Below are 18,283 nucleotides of genomic sequence, written 5' to 3' on the forward strand. Positions count from 1 at the left end.
CGAGACGGAACAGTCATCAGAAGAAAACGAAGATGAAATATTTTCCATCCAATCACGACGTCAGTTATTTCCCTTATGCAAAGGGAAACAAAAGGAGATGAGTTACAAACCAGGTCGTTCCAATGTGAGAACAAGATCTCATAACATTATTGGTAGCCAAGGGATAAAATAGGTGGCAAAAATGCCAAAGATATTGGAGACTACTTTCTTCTTTTTGTAAGTGAAGAAATGCTGATTGACTTAGTTCCCTATACGAATGTTCATATTATAAAAACAAGGACCGATTTTCAACAGACAGAGAATGTAAGGAGTCTGATATTTTAGAAGTAAAGTCGTTATTGGCATTTTGTACATGGACGGTGTACAAAAGTATGTGACACTTGAATGAACAGGCAAGTGGGACGAAGACAGCACAGCTCCTGATATTTTTCTAGCCGTTACAAGCAGTAATAGATTTCTTTTTCTGAAGAGAACTATAAGATTTTAGGATATTCAAAACCGCTCAAAGACGTCTAAGTATCACAAACTCCCCCGATTCGTGAAATATTTTATTCTTTTGTCGCAAAGTTGCATTCGTTCTATCATATTGGAGAAAACGTAACAATAAATGAAATGCTGGAAGCATTTCGAGGTCTCTGTGAATTCCATACGTACGTAGCAAAGAAACCTGCCAAGTACGGAATCAAGTTGTGTGCTATATGATTCAAATTCTTTCTACACAACGTGGAAGTTTGCCAATGCGAGCAACCAAAGAGCCTACACAAATTTGATAGCACTGTCGTGAATCGTTATCACAGGATATATTATACAGAGATAGAAATAAAACGGCTCATAATTATTTCATGTCGATTCCATTGGCTGACGATTTTATGTGCGCACAACCAACAAAAGTTGCTACTCTCAGAAAGAATAAAAAATAAATCGCTGCATTGTCCCTAGATACTGGAATAAGACCAAATTCCAGTAGTATCTTTGGTTTTCATGAGAACAAAGTTCTGGTTTTGTATACACCAAAGAAAAAAACAGAAATTTATGCTAATGTTAGTGCTGTCTATGATAATTACATTGCTCCAACCACTGGTGAATACGCAAAGCCCGAAATCATCGCGTATGAGTATAACCGGACAGAAGGAGGTGTCGATGTGGTGGATCGTATGAAAGAAGAATATTCCACAGCTCGAGTAGCAAGTTAATGGCCACTGAGATAATTTTCTTCGATTTTAAATATTACTTGGGTAAATAGTCAAACAATATATAAGAAACCAAAGTAAAATTATTAAGAGGGGACAATACACGAAAACGTTGGCAAAGACTTACCGATAAAAGTGGAGATTCAGACGCGATAAAACCCTGTGGTATTTGTCACATCTGTTCAAGGTGCTAAAATCGGAAGACAAAAAAGGCATGTATTCACTGTAAAAAATTTTGTGTAATGAGCGTGCTGTAAAATTATGTGGTATGTACAAAGCTCAGATATATGATGAAGATTAAGCCGAAAAAGATAAGTTGGTTTTTTATTTTTTTTATTTTTTGTAACTACCTTAGAAGACGCGACCTTAATTGTCCTGAGATTATTACCAATAAATTGTTCTGCAAATAAATATTTTAAACAGCAAAATAAGAGTGTTTTATTATAAAAATTATAAAAACATACTATTTTACACTTGTTACGTACATTTCAGACTGACTGAGTGTGAGCAAAACGTTCGACGTGTGATCGATCGCATAACCTTTAAAGGTCCGAGCTCTCGCGGGTTAATGAACACACTTATGATGTTTCAAGAGTCCTGTGATGCGTACAGTCCACACTGCAGTACTCAGAACACAGGCTGTTTAATTATCTTTGGAAAAAGCAGTTCAATATTTGTGACAGCAGCGAAGAAGGCAATAGTTTCCGTATCGACACGAGAAATTCACTGCCTCTTTTTTCGTCTCTCATGGCTTACATGGAAGTATTATCCCACTGGCTGCATGAAAATGACGCGTCGCCTACCTTAGGAGCAGCAGAGAAACACCGCTGTGACTGGCGGTGGTCCTGGTCTAGACTTGAGCTCAGGGGCTCACATCTCGCAAAAATGACCCAGAATTACGTGATAACATACGAAAACGTACCTGATAATGGAAACTACTTCCCGAAACGCGTCGCATAGAAAATATCCAATTGAAATTTGTGACAGGGAGGAACAAACTTTGTTTTATGACGAACAAAACCATTGTTTTTACTGTCACGTGATTTCGCCAACCATTTCCAACTGATAAAGTGAAAGTCAGACAGAAAGTTGCTTTCGGAAAGCTCATAAGGGGTTAGTAATGGGGGTGGGAGGACACTTGCCATTAGGCCAACTCTTCAGCACAAATTCTGACTTGGCACACCTACCGGCAGTGAGAGACCTCTGTTAATAACCCTTACAACATCCAGGACAATAGATGAGATCCAAAACATCGATTCCTATCATAACGACATCTTCTGCAGTCCGCCAGCATACAAATACACGTTTGCTAGAGAAGGCGTGGCCTACCGACAGGGAATTGCCACAGTCGATGCAACGCTCTCACCGGCATTGCTGGATGATTTTTCCCCAAATGAATTTCCATCCTCTCCATCTTCCTCAAGACAGTCTCAGTAACCACTCAAATTTACTCGTTGTTTTACTAATACCCTTCGTATATTAATTGGTAGTTTGCTTTCCAGTTCATGTTTCTTGTATAGCTATGAATATACCTGTTTACATTTCGTGCACTCTCTTTAATTCATGTGGGTCTGCTGTGGATATCTGTGTTGACTTTTGGAGCAACTTTTCAATTTTGTCATTGAACCATAGCGAGTTCTTCACATTCCTCGTAGTATTTATCTACCTACACTTATCTAACATGTGATTTATAGTAATTCTTTATTTGTGCCATCGATTGTCCACATTTACTTTACCAGAATTGTGGACTATTCAGTTGCGTGACAGTCAATTTCCTAACGTCCGTGTTAAGCAGAACCACCTCTCTACATTTTCCGAACTTTTCTTTCAGTATTATTGATGAGACATGCTGAGCGAGTGTTGCGGTTGTCGATTCTTATTCTTCATTGACTGAATGATTTATTGGTAGATGGCCGTGTTGAGGCCATATCTAATTTAGGTAGTTTGAACTAAACATCAATATAGTAATCTATTATGTTGGTAGTTTATCTGCCTGACGAACAACGTAGCACATCAAACCCGCCTAGTGATCGTTTGTAGTAGTTATCCTGCGTTATTCGATCATTTTTACTGCGGAAAGTAATTAATAGTTCTGAAACAACACGTAACAGTGAGATAGCAGCGACAGCAAGAGACAGAGAAAATCTAAATCATTTTTAATATTTCGACTGTAAAAAGCTATAAAAATAGTCCGCAAGTCGTGCATGTTTGTCGCCAGCATATACAACACGTTTCCCTTCCTAGAGGAGTACCTAAATAGCTACTTTGATAATTTTCATAAAACGCCATTACGACAATCACAACACTCTTGGCATAATCGAGTGAGGTAACGCAGTAATTAGAACACTTGACTCGCATTCTAGTGGAAAACAGTTCAAAAATTCGCGTCCGGACATCCAGACTTAGGTTTTACACTAGTTCCCTAAATCGCTCCAGGCAAATAGCGGGATGGTCCCTTTGGCATGGCACGCCCGATTTGCTTCCCCATCATTGAATCAATCCGAGCTCGTGTTCCAGGTCTAATGACCTCTAATATTCCATCTTTCTTTCCTTCCATTCATAAGCACTTGTGTCCCACAATCTGTAAACACAGTCCAACAGTTCTACAGTTAATATGGGCGTGTGTGGGGATATACTACTCTTGTTTGGTACGAAATCCGATCAAACCAAGCATCGTTTTTCATTGCAACACTTTTTATTTCACAACTCACTTCTCACCCTCTTCGTGTCATCTTTGCTCTCAAAAAAATAAAAAAGTTATATGTGGTAGCACACGAATACTTTGTTTTTGTATTCGCAAAACCAGCGAACATTTGATTTGGAATTGCTTACAATAAATAATTTATTTTTTAACCACTTTCTATTTTTATATGTTTCCACATCACTCCTATTCAGTGTGGATATCCCTCAATGATGCCTGCAAGCATCTAGAGGATCGGCACTAGGAGAAGCGAGTATCGTAAGAAATAAACAGAATACGTTGCCCATTAGTAGATGGAAAGGTCGCACTCTTCGGTTACGTTGTTAGCCTTCATCAATAGAGTCACTAACAACAGTGAAATAGGATTATGCGTCCAAATAGACGTTAAGTGAAACGAAACGATAGAATCAATTATGAAAATATCAAATGGTAGACTGATTCATTCTATGAATCCTACCGAAGAGTTATTAACAAACGAAAGAAGAACCTTACGGCGCCCCTGTTCGACCGATTCTTGAGTACTGCTCAGAATTGGGGCGTTACCAGGGAAGATTAACAGAATAGTTGAGAATATCTAAAGACGTTTAGTAACTGCAAGAGCATCAAGGTAAAGCCGATCAGACTCCAGGCGCAGACATTAATGAGCGGTCACGGAGACGTTTACTGTTGCAATTTCTGGAGTCTTCTATCCAGGAAGGGTAAGGCAAGATACTACTTCCGTCCACATTCGACTCGGGGTATGATCATCAAGGAAAAATCTGGGAACTCTGAGTCCATATGGAGCCTTACGGACAATCGTTTTACTCGCGTGCAATCCGCTAATGAATGTAAAGGGGAAATGGTAATGTTTTACGAAGTAAAGTGCCAGGCACCGTATGTGGCTTAGGTGTATGTAACGTCTGGAATATCTCACATCACATCTCTTTGGAAGCTCGTCGGTCATGCACAGACGGAATGTGAGTGATCAACAAAATTATCAATATAACCCGACCCCTTTATGATACCTTCCACAAAAATAACAGGTACTGGTAAGTTGCGAGATTATTCTTCGTTATTGTAAGAATGCCACAATCATGCTGTGTAATATCCCGAGTTAGTGGGTTACCGGAGAGTTGTGTTTAACGAAACACTGATATTAATATTCGACACATGGTCCAGTAGTGAAATAAGGGTGTGTATCTCAACTGTTAATAATTTTGTCCTTGCAGTTACCATTCAGGTTATTGTAATAATGAGCAACAAACAACATGATCCGATACACATATGTCTTCCCAGCTGGGCATGAGAAGTGGACACGTGAGTCCTATTTCTACTGTGCCGCTGTTTTACTACCAAATTGCTTCTGATTCTATTACAAGCACTTTCCAGTTCAAGTACTGAGTTTCCGTTCTTTGAACTACAGATTTAGTTATTCAAGCGGTAGTTAAAGTTGCATGATACTCACTGTCTGTGCTGATAGTGCTGAGGCGACTGGTAGCTAGAGCTAATCAAATCACTTTTAAAAGCAGTCTGACAGTAATTACTCTTTTATCTTTGTGATGAATCTCTTAATGACCACCAAACATTAATTGAGATAAGTAGTTTGCCGACTCTCAAACGGTAGCAGACAAGTATAAACTAACTTCCATCTGTAACGTTAGCATACAATAAAGAAATATATATCATGAGAACTTTTAACATTGCAGCGCGCCAACCATCTTGAATAATTTAATGATTATAAAGAATCCGCCTCGACTGCAAGTAGAAACCGGATGTTGACCAAGGTTTCGGCGCGGATAACCTCGCTTTCTTCGGAACACACTAAAACTACAAACTGCCTAAAACTGCCTAAAGAGGCATGGTCCAACATTAATACAGAATGCGAGTCTTTTGCCCTTTTGGGCGTTCTGAATTAATGTTGGACCATGTCTCTTTAGGCAGTTTGTAGTTTTAGTGTGTTCCGAAGAAGGTGTGGTTATCCGCGCCGAAACCTAGGTCAACATCCGGTTTCTATTTGCAATCGAGGCGAATTCTTTATAATCGTTATATTTATATACATATATATATATATATATATATATATATATATATATATATATATACGTGTTAAGCTTTTCTTTCAGCACAGGCATTTACCATTCGACTGTCTATGCCAATGCCGCTGTTGTTGGTGTCATTAGCTGTCGGATTGTGAATGGTTTCCACGTAACAGTACTAGTAACCACTCCTAATACCATGACGGAATTGTAAAACAGATTAGTTGATTTCAGTGAATCAGACAGCGGCCTTTTTCTGAAATTACTCCGGAAAAGTAAGGTTTTACAAATTTAAAGATTTGTTCCAAAGGACAACGTGGCCATATACCAAGGAACAAATATTCGGTCTGTAGTGTCCCTTTTCAAATATTCAAGCCGATAAAGTTGAAGAAAATAATAAAGGACTCTGAATAATAATATATGGACGCAAACGAGAAATTAATTATGAAAACGTATCAAATTAGCTTCAAAGAAAGACTAAATCGATTGCAATGTTATAAAAAGACGTTATTTATATTATATGAGATCGTAGTGCATAACGTTCTCGAAACTAACATTATTATCTTTGTCATTATATATAAGAGAAAAAAGATATTTAAAATCACTACGAGTCAGATCATTTCTTCTGCTGTATGTAAGGTACGCTTGCTATTGTAAAGCGGTGGTAGCTCCTGTTCTATTTGTTCTCGTACGTAGCAAACAATTTAAGTGTGTATTCTGAGCTTAAAGGAAATATATTTACAAAAAGTGAGTGCATTGTGTTACTTAAAGAACCCATGCAAACAATTCTTCTTGAACTAATAATTGTAAGACGTTATGTAGCTTTTTTTCACTCTCTGCGAAACGAGCGGCAGTGATGACTGGCAACAATTGGCACCCATTACGCAGCGTATCTTAATTTATTTTTCTGTGTAACATATCACCACAGCCGGAGCAGAAAGAATCATTTCAAATTATTCAGTTAACTAAAGTGCAATGCTTCACTAATTTCATTTCGTCAAAATGTGCAGACTTACAAAGATACGATTTAATATAGGTCAGTGAACTCAGTGTGCATTCCATTTCGCGGAAAGCATTTGAAATAATATGTAGGGAGCCTGGCGCTCATTTGAAACATAATTTGTTATCATTGGCTATATATATATATATATATATATATATATATATATATATATATATATATATGTATATATATATATATATATATATATATATATATATATATTCTTATATTATCCCTTTCTTGTGTTTCACTTAATAATAATAATAATAATAATAATTAATAACCACAGAAAGGAAGGAATAATATAGGCCGAAATTTAAAAAACGTTTCAATCGAGATAATCTTGCCGCTATTTTATTTAATAGTCTTTGTGTTCTTTATTACTTTGTGTACCGTGTATTGAACCGGGGACCTAGAAACGACGGAGAGGTTTCGTCCCCGCTGCAGCCCTTCAGTGGTTCACAACACGACAACAGGCTACAGCAGTCCACTCACCCCTCTGCCGCCCCACACCGAACCCATGGTTATTGTTCGGTTCGGCCTCCGGTGGACCCCTCCGTCACCCTCCCTACCGCGAACATCTCATTCCAGACGAGTGGAACCTCAAATGTTTGCGTGGTAGAGTAATTATGGTGTACCCCTACGTGAAGAGTGTTGGCGCAGCAATCGCCGACATAGTGTAACCGAGGCGGAATAAGGGGAACCAGCCTGCATTCACCGAGGCAGATGGAAAACCGCCAGAAAAACCATCCAAAAGCATGGCTGGCAAACCGGATCTTGACACTAATACTCCGGGCGGATTCTTGCCGCGGACCGGCACGCCTTCTCGCTCGGCAAGCAGCGCGTTAGACCGTGCGGCTAGCTGGTCGGGCTCAGTAACTTTACTACACGCCAGTAACCAGGAATTGAAATGAAATTATGAAGTATTGGAAAATAAAAGTTACAGGCCAAAAATATTTTGAAATGGAAGCTATTGACAAGTAAAGCAAATTTTAATTTTCATTATAAGGAAGACTGTTAAGGCTAGGCGCAAACTGAGACGCGTATAGCACGTGTGTGTGACACGACACTACAGCGCGACACGCACGTGCCGCACGAGTCGCGCGGGTGCAGCGCTTATTGCGACGCGTACACCATACTTCGCATGCGCCGACTGGCGACGCTCAGCACTGACAGAACCGAAGCGCGGGGAACCTATTACACTCCTGGAAATGGAAAAAAGAACACATTGACACCGGTGTGTCAGACCCACCATACTTGCTCCGGACACTGCGAGAGGGCTGTACAAGCAATGATCACACGCACGGCACAGCGGACACACCAGGAACCGCGGTGTTGGCCGTCGAATGGCGCTAGCTGCGCAGCATTTGTGCACCGCCGCCGTCAGTGTCAGCCAGTTTGCCGTGGCATACGGAGCTCCATCGCAGTCTTTAACACTGGTAGCATGCCGCGACAGCGTGGACGTGAACCGTATGTGCAGTTGACGGACTTTGAGCGAGGGCGTATAGTGGGCATGCGGGAGGCCGTGTGGACGTACCGCCGAATTGCTCAACACGTGGGGCGTGAGGTCTCCACAGTATATCGATGTTGTCGCCAGTGGTCGGCGGAAGGTGCACGTGCCCGTCGACCTGGGCCCGGACCGCAGCGACGCACGGATGCACGCCAAGACCGTAGGATCAAAAATGGTTCAAATGGCTCTGAGCACTATGGGACTCAACATCTTAGGTCATAAGTCCCCTAGAACTGAGAACTACTTAAACCTAACTAACCTAAGGACATCACACACACCCATGTCCGAGGCAGGATTCGAACCTGCGACCGTAGCAGTCCCGCGGTTTCGGACTGCAGCGCCAGAACCGCTAGACCACCGCGGCCGGCCCGTAGGATCCTACGCAGTGCCGTAGGGGACCGCACCGCCACTTCCCAGCAAATTAGGGACACTGTTGCTCCTGGGGTATCGGCGAGGACCATTCGCAACCGTCTCCATGAAGCTGGCCTACGGTCCCGCACACCGTTAGGCCGTCTTCCGCTCACGCCCCAACATCGTGCAGCCCGCCTCCAGTGGTGTCGCGACAGGCGTGAATGGAGGGACGAATGGAGACGTGTCGTCTTCAGCGATGAGAGTCGCTTCTGCCTTGGTGTCAATGATGGTCGTATGCGTGTTTGGCGCTGTGCAGGTGAGCGCCACAATCAGGACTGCATACGACCGAGGCACACAGGGCCAACACCCGGCATCATGGTGTGGGAAGCGATCTCCTACACTGGCCGTACACCACTGGTGATCGTCGAGGGGACACTGAATAGTGCACGGTACATCCAAACCGTCATCGAACCCATCGTTCTACAATTCCTAGACCGGCAAGGGAACTTGCTGCTCCAACAGGACAATGCACGTCCGCATGTATCCCGTGCCACCTAACGTGCTCTAGAAGGTGTAAGTCAACTACCCTGGCCAGCAAGATCTCCGGATCTGTCCCCCATTGAGCATGTTTGGGACTGGATGAAGCGTCGTCTCACGCGGTCTGCACGTCCAGCACGAACGCTGGTCCAACTGAGGCTCCAGGTGGAAATGGCATGGCAAGCCGTTCCACAGGACTACATCCAGCATCTCCATGGGAGGATAGCAGCCTGCATTGCTGCGAAAGGTGGATATACACTGTACTAGTGCCGACATTGTGCATGCTCTGTTGCCTGTGTCTATGTGCCTGTGGTTCTGTCAGTGTGATCATGTGATGTATCTGACCCCAGGAATGTGTCAATAAAGTTTCCCCTTCCTGGGACAATGAATTCACGGTGTTCTTATTTCAATTTCCAGGAGTGTATTTTCTCAAACGATTTTACGGAAACTATTCACTGAAAATATTTGATTTTTGCTTTACTTGTAGAATTATATGTCAGCTTCATGGTGAAGTGGCCATCATCGCGCTAATGACCATTCTTATTGTGATGTACACATTTTAGTAAGACACTACGCAAAATTCAAAAAATTTGCAACGAAAATTAGGGGTCGCTATGATTTTGCGTTTGGTGAGTAATAAACCATATGTTGCTGCGTATGAAATTTAGGTAACATGTTGAAATTTTGTTTAGACTTGGGAGGAGGTTTCTATCTGCCTCCGACCTCGAGAAAATTGATCTCATGTAGCGCGCTCACTTCCGATCTCACGGCCGCGAGAATGAAATACCCTCTAGATCTCGCATATATCCTAAACCAGGGGCCTCCAAACTACGGTCCGCGGGCCGAAACCGGCCCGCGAGGGCCGGCAAACCAGCTGGTCGGACATCCCCGGTATCCGGCCGGCCAAATATTTGAGGTGGTACCTATACTGCCAACAATTGAGTTTCGAGGCCTATCGCGACCAATACACCGTGACATTGTCGGAGTTCTATCTTTACAAAGCGGAAGAGGTCATGGTTAAACAGACCATTCTCCATGCGATAGTGGGAAAAAAAACGGTTAACAGACCAGTTTGGCGAAAACATTTTAAGTAAATAAAATCTTTGCGTTTTATTCTACTCACGAGTCTGGTGCAAGTCTTTCAAATGGACACCACTTCGGCGACTAGCGTTATTAATCAATCATTATGGAAGATGTTTCTTAAGCGAGGTTTCACTTTCATTTGATTACGTTGTAAAATACACATAGCAAGTAAATAGTATAAAATATTTTTATTTAAATGCAATTTAAAGAAAATACTATACCTGGTGTACATAATGATATTGGATATTTTAATTGTAACTGATGTATAAAAATAACTGTAACTAATTTATATCTTGAAAACTCACAGTGTTACGACTATTCACATGAAGAAATTAAACATCTTAATGATAATTAGTGACTTTTATGTAGCTGTAACCTTTCCTTTCAGAATTACCTCCAGTTGTGGATCAAGTTTACTGGTAGAGACAATCATCAGCGACTTCAAATGCTCATCACTTAATTTTGATCTGTAAACACTTTTTGCGTGTTTCATTTTGGAAAAAGTTTTTTCACACAAATAAGTAGTGCCAAAAGCGGTAAAACAGCCACGGGCAAATTTATGTAAATTTGGAAACTGTGTGGATGGAAGGCACTTATAAAATTCCAGTAATGTTGACTTTGAATGTTTTTCTTTAAAAAAGTCGCTACATAGCAAATCAATAATTTCAAACTGAAGTTCTGCGGGTAACGCTTCTATATCGACGTCAAAGGGATTTTGAAATATCTTGATATCGTTTGAATTTGCATCGATATCTGAAAAATGTGATTCAAAATTAATTTTTAAAGCGTCCAAAGCTTTAATTGCGAAAGTTACAGGAAACGGAATCTCAGTTTGCTGACTAAATGTTTCGCATGTATTAAAATGCGTGAAGCATACTTTGTTCAACTGAGACTGAAACAAAACAATCCTTTGTCGAAAGGACTTAACATGCGTGTATAAATCAGGCAGAAGCCGGTTTTAACCTTGCAATTTTAAATTAAGGTCATTCGTATGTTTAGTTAAGTCTGTATAAAATGTTAGCTTCCATAACCACTCACCGTTCCGTAACTCAGCCAGACGGCGATTCCTTTCGTTCAAAAAAATTTCAATTACTGTTCGGAGTTAAAAAAAAAACGGGTCAGAACTTTACCGCAGCTAAGCCAGCGCACTGTAGTATAATATGGCAAGTCGCTTTCCTCAATATCTTCAAGAAACTCGCGGAACTGGCGATGGCTGAGTGCATGGGATCTGATATAATTAACAGATGAAATAACTGGCTTTAAAACTTCTGACATATGTAAATGTTTTCCACACAAAGACTGTTGGTGAATAATACAATGCACTACTAATGATTTTGAGCCACCGTCATTTTCTACGGTCTTAGAAACGAGAGCAACAACACCTTTATTATTCCCACACATGTTTTTGCCACCATCAGTTGTAATACATTTCAATTTCTTCCACTGAAGATTGTTTTTCTGAACTGCCCTTTCAACTCCTTTAAAAATATCTTCGCCAGTGGTCGTCCTGTGATTACTGTGAACATCAAGAAGCTCTTCATACACTTCATAATTTTTGTTAATCCCTCGAATAAAAAGTAGTACTTGAGCAGTATCTGATACATTTGTTGATTCATCCACGGCCAAAGAGAACCAGTCTAAGTCTTGATTTTTGACGCGCAGTTGTGCTGATACATTTTGTGCAATGTCACCTATTCTTCGAGCCACAGTGTTTGCCGACAAACTTATGTTTTTAAATAAATTAACTTTTTCTGGACACATTTCTTCTGCTGTTGCAATAATGCAGTTCTTAATTAATTCACCGTCGGTAAATGGCTTACACTGTTTCGCTACTAAATGAGCCACACGAAAACTAGCACGAGTTGCTGCATGTTATTCAGCATTTACATTCTTAAACAGCGACTGCTGGGTTTTTAGCTGGCGTTTCAAAGACTCATACATTTCTAATAGTTCGCACCCTGTAAACTTGGAGTAATTCTGAGATTGCTTAGTCTCATAATGACGTTTTATATTGTATTCTTTGAAGACTGATATTGCTTCATTGCAAATAATACACATTGGTTTGTTGCTTGACTCCACCACGAAATATTGACATCCCCACTGCTCTTTAAAAATTCTACATTCATTGTCAACCTTTCGTCTCTTTTCCGTATTTGTACAGAACTTCACAAACGATTGCAACCTGAAAATAAAATTGTGCTATTTAATACTAATAAAACTAGGGAGTAGTCTGCCTAAATAAAATGCAATGAATGTCCCACACTTCGTCGTCTCGCCTACTAGTGAAGCGCATAAAACACTAAAAAACTCGTGAGACACTCGCAACACAGACACAATCACGCAACAGAACTATCAAATATATGCTCTATCTCTGCTACTCGCTAAAAGACTACGTAGCTAAACTTATTGCTGCACTGCTTGAAGTAACAATGCGTTGACATACTCTACCTCTGTTACGTCTTGCAGTAATAGTGTTGCAAACAATGATTTTGAGATTTCGTTAACTTCGTAGGACGCTTTCGTGAAGAATGTGCAGTGAGACACCTTTTTGTCGGTGAAATTCGCCAGAATAAAATACGCCAGAATTTCGGTCAGATACGCTCACCAATCAAAATTATGTAATTAAATAAAAATCGTAGCTCGTTTCAGTGCTAGCTATTCCCACAACCTTAGATTTTTGCGATTTCATCATTCCTTTAGCCTTACATTACGGTGATCATGGAGTGCTATGGTGCTTTAATCCCACTAGGTAGATCTTGGTCCTTATGACTTCGTGGAGGAGTCAATGTGGCCCGCAGACTAAAAGGTTTGGAGACCCCTGTCGTAAACCGCTCGAGGCATCTAAACGAAAGTTTGGCGAATGATAGCACACAAGCAGGAGATTGTTTTGCCAAATCTTAAACAAACGGAACTTTCTTATCTATGGCGATATATCCGTACTTACACTTCCCTTTTTATTTATTTCACTCCGGTGACTGTAATTTTTTAAGAGTTATCGACAGCTAGCGAAACAAGAGCTTCCTAGTATGAAAATAAACATGAAATTTCTGCTTTTATTTTACTGCAAACCGACACTATGAGGTTTCTCCTAAGCTATTGAGCTCCGTGATTGCCAATTACTTGTTTCATGAGGCACTCCGCTTCGGAATTCTGTCCCAATAGCTGCTGTGAGATGAGTTTGGCAAATCACACTGTGACAAAGGAAGTACAATTAAACCTGTCACCAAGAGAAATGTGGCCGTTACTCACAAACAGTGACGCTTCTTAGAATGAGAAAAGGTTAAGGACTCACACAAAAATAGATTGCCAATTCTGTTGGAATTTTGGTGGAATCCCCGTAACCCACCTTATTTTTCACACTGAGCGACTGGAATGGAAACTTACCAAAGGATTTTATTCCTTCTCCTGATCCGAGCAGTATTAAAATGATGATCAGCGTTCCTTCAGGTGGAATGATAGGCACATGCCAGAGACTGGTTACTCACCTACAGCTTGCCAAACTGACAATGTGTGATCGCAAACAAAATAGTTGTTATTGAGAAAAATAAACAATTGATCTGTCGCACAATACAATGGTCAGCGTATTATCAGCAGTGGAGGGTAATGCGCGCGACAGGAATGCACAAGCTAGCCATGTGTGCCTTGTGAGTTGGAGTTCGAAAACCATTGTCATGACAGAAGATCTGCCTTTGTCAGCAGTACATTTCACCAAAGTAAATCTATCTAATCGTAACACTCTTTTAGGATATTCCTACTTTCGTAATAATACCGACCACTTTCTTCATTTGTGTAGCCTGTTGTATAATTAGTTTATTAACGCTGATAATGTGGATGCAACAATTGAAATACTTTTTCTCATCACGGCGAACCAATTAAAACATTGTTATTTGTGACTACTTTTCGACTGTTTCTAACTTGCAGTGGAAATGTGATGTTCACATGCATGTAGTACACTGTGTCGTATTACATTATTACATCCATATTCAAGTAATCACAGTGAGACTTCTATACTTCAGATCTTGGGCGCTTTTTACCAGGAGCACAAAGGGATCACACCTGTGGAGATTATCCCTTTCTAAATTTTTGTAACAGGTGGTACAGATACGCCAGCATACTAGGCAGCGAGAAGATAACCTTGTTTTTCTTTCCTGCCTTGCTTCTTAATGACATGACTTCATAATTTTCCTTGCTTCCTTATTCACTACCCTCTGTCCCTTCTTGCGATCTGAAAACATCGCGAAGGCACTTGATACAATTCCAAAGGCTAATGGCTCATCAGTTACTGAAATATGCATATTTCTTGACAGAAGTGAAACAAAACAAAACTATATAGATACAAATAACAGAAAAGTATAATGTACTGACGAAGAAAGCTGGAGCGTTTAAATGGCGAAAAACGAAACACTACACAAAGACAACAAAATTTAGTACACTGTAAGGCAAAATTTATCGTATGGGCAATACTACCACTGCTCATATGCGCCGTTCCAATGTGAGCATATGGCCGCTACTTTTCCGCTCCCCGCCTCAAATTTCCCACGGTGCTAGCGAGGCACGCGCGACGCGCGGCGGGAGAAACTGTGCCACAACCACAACGCCGCGCGACCTGCGCAGGCGCGTGTCGCGTCCCAGTCGCGTCGCGTCGCAATTTCCGCGGTCCCATTTGAACCTGTGAAGTTACAAAAATGCGCGCTGCGCTGCGTCGCGCCACATGTGCTATACGCGTCTCAGTTTGCGCCTAGCCTGATTAGGAAACTCAGTTCATTTGCAAATATCACGTTTCTCATGGCAGAAGATCATCCGTTACAGGGTATAAGATGGCGCTTGAACTACACTCCTGGAAATGCAAAAAAGAACACATTGACACCGGTGTGTCAGACCCACCATACTTGCTCCGGACACTGCGAGAGGGCTGCACAAGCAATGATCACACGCACGGCACAGCGGACACACCAGGAACCGCGGTGTTGGCCGTCGAATGGCGCTAGATGCGCAGCATTTGTGCACCGCCGCCGTCAGTGTCAGCCAGTTTGCCGTGGCATACGGAGCTCCATCGCAGTCTTTAACACTGGTACCATGCCGCGACAGCGTGGACGTGAACCGTATGTGCAGTTGACGGACTTTGAGCGAGGGCGTATAGTGGGCATGCGGGAGGCCGGGTGGACGTACCGCCGAATTGCTCAACACGTGGGGCGTGAGGTCTCCACAGTACATCGATGTTGTCGCCAGTGGTCGGCGGAAGGTGCACGTGCCCGTCGACCTGGGACCGGACCGCAGCGACGCACGGATGCACGCCAAGACCGTAGGATCCTACGCAGTGCCGTAGGGGACCGCACCGCCACTTCCCAGCAAATTAGGGACACTGTTGCTCCTGGAGTATCGGCGAGGACCATTCGCAACCGTCTCCATGAAGCTGGGCTACGGTCCCGCACACCGTTAGGCCGTCTTCCGCTCACGCCCCAACATCGTGCAGCCCGCCTCCAGTGGTGTCGCGACAGGCGTGAATGGAGGGACGAATGGAGACGTGTCGTCTTCAGCGATGAGAGTCGCTTCTGCCTTGGTGCCAATGATGGTCGTATGCGTGTTTGGCGCCGAGCAGGTGAGCGCCACAATCAGGACTGCATACGACCGAGGCACACAGGGCCAACACCCGGCATCATGGTGTGGGGAGCGATCTCCTACACTGGCCGTACACCACTGGTGATCGTCGAGGGGACACTGAATAGTGCACGGTACATCCAAACCGTCATCGAACCCATCGTTCTACCATTCCTAGACCGGCAAGGGAACTTGCTGTTCCAACAGGACAATGCACGTCCGCATGTATCCCGTGCCACCCAACGTGCTCTAGAAGGTGTAAGTCAACTACCCTGGCCAGCAAGATCTCCGGATCTGTCCCCCATTGAGCATGTTCGGGACTGGATGAAGCGTCGTCTCACGCGGTCTGCACGTCCAGCACGAACGCTGGTCCAACTGAGGCGCCAGGTGGAAATGGCATGGCAAGCCGTTCCACAGGACTACATCCAGCATCTCTACGATCGTCTCCATGGGAGAATAGCAGCCTGCATTGCTGCGAAAGGTGGATATACACTGTACTAGTGCCGACATTGTGCATGCTCTGTTGCCTGTGTCTATGTGCCTGTGGTTCTGTCAGTGTGATCATGTGATGTATCTGACCCCAGGAATGTGTCAATAAAGTTTCCCCTTCCTGGGACAATGAATTCACGGTGTTCTTATTTCAATTTCCAGGAGTGTATTAAGTACGGCTTCATCGTCGACGGATTATGTGACTCATTTTGAAAATACACGCAGTTATATTCACTATAAAATTCGGCACAAAGCATAACCTCATGTCTCACAAGAGCAGAAACAGTAGAATATCCGGGAAGCTTCTTGTGGCGCTTTGTAACGCTCATTCCTTCATGTGATTCCGGTTGCTAGAATGAAACACCGGAAAGGAAACGACATGGCGTTTCTAGGTACACCATCCTACAGATACAGCTCTGTTCCTTCTAATATCGATTTTACCTGGGTTACCTTTATGCCACAACGTCGTTAAATACTGTGTCAACGCTTAAATCCATTACTTTGAGTGATAAAGACAACTGTTAACCAACTAAAATAACCAGTTATAATTCATTATTTCAGTCGGTCAGTTACAGATAACACCGTGAGATGTGAGAAGCAGCACCTTGTATCCGCTAAAGGTGGGAGGAGAAGGGTTTAAAGTCCCGCCATTAATTTATCCATGTTAATGACTGTACAGCTCAGTGACTGTGGTTTTCAAATAAAGCCCTATCGATAACATGGTCGTGAGAGACAATACGCGATTGGGGAACGGAAGGGACGGACATCGACCGCTAACCAACCTGGCTTAGCTTAAGAAATTTAGGGAAACCATGGGCGTCTGAAATGTGAATGACCCTTGAACTGCTGTTGTCCCTTATTCATTCCACTGCGCCACACTGCTAAGTACAACTTCTCCAGCCATAGGGATTTCATTATAATATATCCAATGTGCACCCCGTTAGAAAGAACATTGATGAAAATCCTAGAATTATTTCCTTTCACTACGAGAAAACGGATATATTTTTGCGTACAAACTTCCCATGTTACATATCTTATGATTTTTCTTTTTGTCCGTTAAACGTATAACTGTGTTTCAGTACGAGATTGTTTTCTACAGTGCTTAAATACTGCAAAAAGAATTTTTTTATTTACCTTCACGGAGTCGTCGTTGCTCGAATGATTATCATATAAGATTTCTGTACTGAGTTTACAAGGGGATCGCGCCTACTCGTCTTCCCGACTTCGTCCAGATGTAGGGTAATACGGAAGGTCTGATCATAAGTGGAAGTGGCAGAAGTAGTAGATCCAGGCGGACAAGCGTTTAGAAAACAAATAGCTTTGGCACGGGTCGGGCGAAGCATGAACCAATGACTTTAACCTCGTTGTCAAGCAGCGAGCGACTGGCACCGCGGACAGACTGCAGAAAAATAATTCGAGGGTCTTGGGGTCCAGTCTCTATGCGGAAATTTCTTTATTTTTTTTTAACTTCCATTTTTCCGCTACTAGACCGCAAATAACCCGACATGGTACTCAATGTTTTATATTTACTGGAATCCATGAAAGGAAAGGTAAAATAAAATTTGACATTTGTAATAGTTCCTAAGAAACGATTTTACTTGTAGCGGCCACGAGGAATCTGCAAATAACTTTCCAAGAACGGGTAGTAATTAAAGCGTACGGTAGTTTCATTTTGACCTCCGAGTAGCACTCGGCAGCTGCAGGCGAAGAATAGTTTTCCCGTAGTACGCGAAAATCATCAACCGTAAAATAATAAAAGAATCATGCATGCCTCGTAACACTTCCTGGAAATTTATTTACCATCCC

General features: G+C 42.3%; 1 protein-coding gene across 1 annotated transcript in view; it reads right to left on the bottom strand.

The window, feature by feature from the left end:
- Positions 1-18,283, bottom strand: part of LOC126251447 (uncharacterized) — a 516,817-nt gene that overhangs the window by 209,689 nt on the left and 288,845 nt on the right. The window lies entirely within an intron of this gene.

Source organism: Schistocerca nitens, chromosome 4 (assembly GCF_023898315.1).
Source record: "Schistocerca nitens isolate TAMUIC-IGC-003100 chromosome 4, iqSchNite1.1, whole genome shotgun sequence".
NCBI classification, from domain to species: Eukaryota; Metazoa; Arthropoda; class Insecta; order Orthoptera; family Acrididae; genus Schistocerca; species Schistocerca nitens.